The sequence below is a fragment of the Lactuca sativa genome, chromosome 3, assembly GCF_002870075.4.
Source record: "Lactuca sativa cultivar Salinas chromosome 3, Lsat_Salinas_v11, whole genome shotgun sequence".
NCBI classification, from domain to species: domain Eukaryota; kingdom Viridiplantae; phylum Streptophyta; class Magnoliopsida; order Asterales; family Asteraceae; genus Lactuca; species Lactuca sativa.
The window spans coordinates 245921488-245929212 of record NC_056625.2 but is presented as its reverse complement, the minus strand read 5'-3'; positions in this window follow the sequence as shown (position 1 = coordinate 245929212).

Sequence of the window (7725 nt, the reverse complement as noted above, 5' to 3'; positions counted from 1 at the left end):
GGGGTTATGAGATATTGCTTAGGAATAGATAACAACAAGTTTTCATATGGATTGTAAGGATAAGTTTTCCGCAAAGTTTTAAAATAAAAGAAAAATTTTTGATTTTATTTATTTTAAAATATCCTTACAATGTCATTTGAGGAAAAATTGTTGCTTATATGATTCCATTAATAGCAAGAGTGGAGATATGAAATTGATTCTTTCATTTGTGGTAATGTCTAAATTTACCAAATAAAGAAAGATTCTCATCACCCAAGTCTCAATTGGACCGGAACTTGGAATCATGCAAGTTGTATAGCATGATGAATGAGAACTTTCAAGTATTGGAAAAATTAAGACTAATTACTTATTCACATGGATGTGTGAGTCAAGTAAAGGACTAAGGGATCGAGTACACATTCTTGTGCACTGATTAAGTCCACCACAAAAGTTTGATAAGACTATTCGTCATAGTTTACTAAAGCTCAGTAAATATGATTATACTTACATGCTTAAGTGTAACTCTGAGACATTGGAAAAGGTTCCAATGTATGGCAGAGCGAATAAGAAGAATCAAATTAGGTAGAAGGATAAAAGTTTCTCAAATCTGAAAAGATGGGAGAGTACTTTAGTATCAGTTTTGTGATCATCTTAATGATTAAGAAACCATATCAAAATTATTTCTCTAAGGGAATCTTAGTGCATGCTTATGACTAAGAAGAGGGATCTTGAATTGTTGAAATGGTTAAATCAAGAAGATAAGTCATACTTCGTTCTAATAAAAGTCTTAGAGTCATACTCCAAGATTGTAACTTGAGTGACATGTCTTAAAGAAGGTTTAAAACACTTGTCAAATGTAAGAGTAAAAGTTTTCTACTCTTGTACATTTGAAATTGGTAAGTTGTGATGTTTTGGATAAAACAAAGACCAACTTAGGCCAATTATGCGAAGTGTTTGTCTTGATTAGAATCCACACTATCTCTTGGATATTTGACAAGGGAGTCTTATATGTCAAGAGGACAGTAGGAGTCTTAAAGGTCTTGAAAGTCTCAAGAACTAATCAAGAATAAAACCTGAAGTTCTTCTCTAGCACACAACTTGAGGTTTATAACCTATCGTGTTGACATATTCTGTGCCCATTCCAGTTAAAGTTGGTTTTGCATATGAGTCCTTAGAGTTCTCAATTTGTTGCACAACAACTTGGAAGCAATGGCAGGCCCTTGAGCTGCCAGGTGGCAAGAAGTTAAGATTGAGTTCAATCCATCTGGTTTTAGATTTGTCATTATCTTTGTCTTGTGATTATGGTTTTGACAATTCACATGGATAAGAACACATACACCATTGAAAATCTAAGTGTCATAAGGTTTCTCTCCGATTCATGAAAATGATGGTGAGGAAGCACTTTCACTAAGTAGATTTTAGCTAGATAGCAATTGTGATATTTGCATTCTCAAAGTCGTTAGTGGAGCGCGTGTGGTTAACCGGCACACTAATATGGACTTGTGAGAAGTGGCAAAAAGGTCTAACCATTATGATTACGGCATACCTCTTCACAACTGTTTAGACACACGAGTGTGCTATCTAAGGGAAGGTGTATGATTTTGATAAAGTCTTATCAAAACAATCTAGTATCAAAAATATGAACTTTGGTAAGAAAGTCAACTGATTTCTGAGTACATGTCAAAGCTAGTGGGAGCATAAGTGTTATGCTAATAATCATCATGTTAGTGGGAGCATGATAATTATGATAAGTATTGCAAGTTAGCAATGTTAATTATAGAAAAAAAATGTTTCAATTGGGAAAAAGTTGTTTTGCTATAATTAAGGGAGAGGAAATTATACTTCATCTCAAATCTATAAGCTTAGATCGTGAGGTTTTAATCATTTAGTCAAGGATATATATATGAATTTCATGTTGGAATGGCTCAACATAAGGAAATTCTGGATATGGGACCTTTATTTGCGTTCTAAAATTCGATTATGATTACGGCATCCCTTTTCATAATCTGAATTATGAGAACTTGGCAAATAGAAATGGAAATATTATAGCAAAAGACTGGTTTAGTCTTTATGTGAGACATCATGAATCGTGTCCCATATGCTTCGGATATAGGATCGATTACATGTGCTATAATCATCCGTTCTAAAATTTTCCAAATGCCTGGGGCATTAAGAAGGGAAAAGGTTTAGAACTGGATATGACTAAAAGGATTAAACAATTGTCGAGAACAATCTAAGGTTTAACAAAGATTGGTTACTCAAGGACAATTGGAAGTATAGTGATAATTCTGGAAGGACCATATTGACATAATCTGTAAGGAGGCAACTCTTGTTCAGAAGTGATAGTAAAAATGGAATCTGGAAATGTTTCAAAGTTAGAATTTTGAATCTGTGTAAGATTAAGGAAACTTAATGCAAGAAGAATGTTTCCAAGGAGCTGATCTCCTTTGGAATACTCTATAATGATTGTTGTCAAGTCTTTCTGATTTTGTACATAATCATTACAAGAAGATCAATGCATATAAGTTTAGAATCTAACAGATTTCAGTAAATGGCATGAATTTGGAATTCTTGCATTTGCAGTAAGGATTTGGGAGTGTGAAAAGAGAATCACTGAAGTTATGTTCAATTGATCTAGTTCACAAAGTAAAGATCATAGACAAACATAGTATGCATACTTGGTGTGTGGCATGACTAGTGTTTAGAAAAACATAGTGTACATGCTTGGAGCATGAGACAACTATTGTTTTAAATTCAAGAATAAAGTTAATAGCTGAAACCACATACAATGAATAATGTGTAATCATATGGTGATAAATAAAAGGTGTTTTATTTATATTCATAAGTTCTGAGACCATATTGGATTCGATTATTATTGTGTTTCATTTTGCATGTTTTGACTTCCCGAATAAACTAGGTTATTCTTTCGGAATAACTAAGTTATTCAAACCATCCACAGTCGGTCATATGTTGGAAGTAGATATGAATTAAGACTGTCATGGGTTGGCTTGTAGAGGTCTAAGTTATTGGACAAAGGGCTACAACACTCATGAGTGCTCATAAGTTCTGAGTATTGGATTCAACCTGCGCTCATTGGAATCACTTCATGGATTTTATCACGAGTGATCATGAGACGATAATATCTTATATTCTTCAAACCTAGAGATATGAGTTGTTACTATGAGTTGATAGTACATTGATTGCATGAAAATGCATTTGGTAACTCGGTGCTATAAAACGTGCTTTTGTGTATGATTCAACAAGTAGTAGAACAAGCCATATGAGTCGAAGTTTATCCGTTCCTTTTACCTTCGGGATAAAAGCGATATCTGTGGGCCCCTCGATGATTTGATGATGACAAATTGAAGTGCTCGGCCGGGCCAGGACTGATTTGATTTGTTCAATTAGTCAGTCGTCATAAATCGCAAATCGGGAAACAACAAATGGACAGAGAGAATGATTATAATCCATGTCTCAGTCCATATGATATTTAGAATGGAGGAATATATGATCCCTTATCTAATGGACAAGTCATTGACAAAGGTCAGAGTTCATCTACAAGGTCAGAGTTCGACAGAAGCTTTTGAGAGCTACGATTGTCGGTTGGTTCCTGAAGTCATACGCAATAATAGTTTTAGACTTATCCAAGTGGGAGACTGTTGGATTAATGTCTAAGTCCATAACTATAATTGGTAAGACTTGACCCGACCCGGCATGGTCCATTTGGGTTGCATACCATCATGCACTTGGATAGACTATAATGAGAGAAATAAGACACTTATGGTTATTAATATATTATAAGTCCTAGTATATTAATAATAAGAATAATAAGATTATTTAATTAGTATTGATCAAGAATTAATCTAGGATTAATTAAGTGATCAAAAGAAGACTAATTAAATATATGGGTTGATTGTGTAAATCATCCATACTTGTATAGTGGGCTAATGCTCCATGGATAATCAAGTTGGGCTAAAACCCATAGGATGGTCCATGGATGCTCCATGGTGTATTTGTATCCATGGATCATGGAAATGAAAGTCCATGTCAATTAGGGTTTACATGGTGTAACCCTAACTATATAAGCATCTTATTCTTGACCAAATTGGCGACTAGTGTGTGAAGTAAAAGGGCTAGCCGATTTCATGAGTTGTAGAATTCTCTCAAGTCATTCTAAGTGTTTTGATGATTGTGATTCCATTTGAGGTGTCACACTTGGGGCACTAGGCACTCAAGCTTCATGAAGACTTTCTACACCAAAGAGGTATGTATTCTATCTTGCTATAGTCATTGTTTTTGTATGCTAGATTAGGATTATACCTTGGATGTTCTTATTTGCATGTATAATAGAGAAAACATAGATCCAAGGTATTTAGGGTTGCATGTACACTTAGGAGTGTTAGAATGCTCAAAACCCAACAGTGGTATCAGAGCCTAGGCTTGTTTTCTTGCTATAACTGCAATAGAAGCTGAAAAAACGAATTTGGTGCTGTCTGATCATGTGACTCGGCGAGTCCATCAGGAGACTCGGAGAGTCCATGCCTAAAAAGTGATGAATTCGATCCAACTCGCCGAGTTGGTTCATGCACTCGACGAGTTGGACCCCCAGACAGCATAAACTCGACTGTTTTGGCTAGAAATGGACTAGGAACATTACCCTAAGTTGTTTTTGAACTTATAAACTTGTTTTTGATGTGGTAATGTTCATGCTAATCCATTTTCAAAGATAATTGTCAATAGATTCATGTTTTGTATTAGTTTAAGGTTTAGACTAATTACATGAAAAAGTTTGATTTGATTATCTTGTACTTATGAGTTGCTTAGATTAATAGAAAAGTTAATTGAAATAGTTGTTTTCAATCCATTTTAATCTAAGAATTGAGTATAAAATGTGTTTGTGTAACTTGTCCTCAAGTTACATGAAGAGTCACATTAAAGACTCATAAAATTCATAAAAGTTGGCAATGGTTACAAAATGAAGAGTCTTGTGCCATTGAATTATTTTTATGACTCCATAACTTGTCCTCAAGTTATGGAAGTTCAAGAGTCACTTCATTAAAGGAATATATGTAACCATAATTAAATTCATAAGTTATAAAATAAAGAAAAAGTTAGTTCTTTTATTAGTTTAAAGTCTTCCATAACTTGTCCTCAAGTTATGGAACTTGAAGAGTTTTTGGATTAAAACTACTTTAAACACATAAGTTATGGAATTAATTAGTTTTGAATAGTTTCAAAACTTGCCCTCAAGTTTTGGAATTTGAAAAGTTTTCACTTATGAATACTTTAATTCCAAGTTAGCCCTTTGAATTTTAAAAGTTAAAATTCAACCCTTATACTTTATAATATTATAAGTTAATAATATATATATGTATAAGAGTAAAGTCAGTCTTAGTGCTAGTACGCCTCATTCACGAAGCCGGTCTATAAGGTGGGTATAAGGTTGTTGCCTATAAAATGGCAACTTAATGGGTGTCCACTCTCACCCACCGCTTGCTTGACCGGTGGAGGGTCGTTAGCCGAACGGGTTTGACAAGACTATAATTCTCCTTTCATTAAAAGTATTAATGATAAATACTAAGTAACTAAACTCTTAATAATACCCAATCTTAGTTACTTAGGAAAAATGTGAATAAGGTGCTAACCCATGAAATTACACTTTACACTTTGTCTAAGTCGTTAGTGGAGCGTGTGTGGTTAACCAGCACACTAACTTGGACTTAACAAGGTAGGTAAAGGGTGACTTAATATTTATCATAGTATCGATGGAGCGTGTGTGGTTAACCGGCACATCGATTGAGGGGTAATTTATTAAGGGTACCAAGTGATTTGCATGGTTACTTCACACCTTGTTTTGTGATCCTCGGCATCCCAGTCACAAAACCTGAAGGGCACGCTCGAGATTGAAACATTCCTTTGAACAGTTCAATGAATCTCAAAGATCTAGGAGTTTCAAAACCAATTAAAACCTAATAATACATTTCGTTTATCTTGGTGGGAATTGGTGAATCGTCATTCACCTACCTTCAAATATTTTATAGCTTGGATTACGGCATACCTCTTCTAAGTTATAAAATAGTTTGTTGGGTCCTAGCCTTAATATTTCATATTGGGTGTCATATTAAGGACTTTAAATCAACTATCTTGAATATCTCCCAAAAGATGTCTGGTTTAGACACATATGATCTTCCCAAATCTCTTGAAACAAGGTTTCCTAGTGAGGATGATGTCCCATGGATATCATACTTCTTTCTCCTCCTCCAATTATTCTCCCTAACCCACAAGTTCTTAAAAAGTTTAAGGTCACTCAAGCCCTATTGGCAAGGCAAGGTCTAGGTGTGAACACATCTTGGAGATGTAGTCACATATTGACAAGCCGGGAGAGTTGGGTGTCAAAGTCTTGAGAAAGTCGGTGAGTTCAATCACTTTCTAAGTCACATAGTGAGTTCCTTTGGGACACCTATGAAACAGACTATGACAGGACCCTTAATGATCTTATCTATTTGTTAAGATCAACTTCCTTAAAACATGATGGATATTGACAATAGTGACACAGGCAATCCAGAAAAGCATTCTCTTCCTAATGGAAAGGGATTGGCCATAGTCAACTCGGTTGACCAAATGGTAAAGAGAAAAGCTAAGTCTGTGATAGTCTCGTGTACCATTATCAAAGGGTCCATATGTTTGTATTGCCAAAGAAAGGGGCATTGGTTGCGAAGCTGCAAATTTACCTAAGGATATTAAAGTCAATAAGTTTGACTCTATTTCAGGTAAAGTCCACTATCTAACTCTGTTAAGTTTCTATTCTGAGATTCTTGATACATGATGTGACTGGGTCACATGGTGATGTTTAAGAATCAAAGAAAAGTAAAGGAACTTAAATAAGGAATATGCTGAATCTGATCGCATAGATGGATTTCTATGGCACAGTTTGAAGATCGGATTCTTGAGCTACTTCTCAGGGGTTATGAGATATTGCTTAGGAATAGATAACAACAAGTTTTCATATGGATTGTAAGGATAAGTTTTCCGCAAAGTTTTAAAATAAAAGAAAAATTTTTGATTTTATTTATTTTAAAATATCCTTACAATGTCATTTGAGGAAAAATTGTTGCTTATATGATTCCATTAATAGCAAGAGTGGAGATATGAAATTGATTCTTTCATTTGTGGTAATGTCTAAATTTACCAAATAAAGAAAGATTCTCATCACCCAAGTCTCAATTGGACCGGAACTTGGAATCATGCAAGTTGTATAGCATGATGAATGAGAACTTTCAAGTATTGGAAAAATTAAGACTAATTACTTATTCACATGGATGTGTGAGTCAAGTAAAGGACTAAGGGATCGAGTACACATTCTTGTGCACTGATTAAGTCCACCACAAAAGTTTGATAAGACTATTCGTCATAGTTTACTAAAGCTCAGTAAATATGATTATACTTACATGCTTAAGTGTAACTCTGAGACATTGGAAAAGGTTCCAATGTATGGCAGAGCGAATAAGAAGAATCAAATTAGGTAGAAGGATAAAAGTTTCTCAAATCTGAAAAGATGGGAGAGTACTTTAGTATCAGTTTTGTGATCATCTTAATGATTAAGAAACCATATCAAAATTATTTCTCTAAGGGAATCTTAGTGCATGCTTATGACTAAGAAGAGGGATCTTGAATTGTTGAAATGGTTAAATCAAGAAGATAAGTCATACTTCGTTCTAATAAAAGTCTTAGAGTCATACTCCAAGA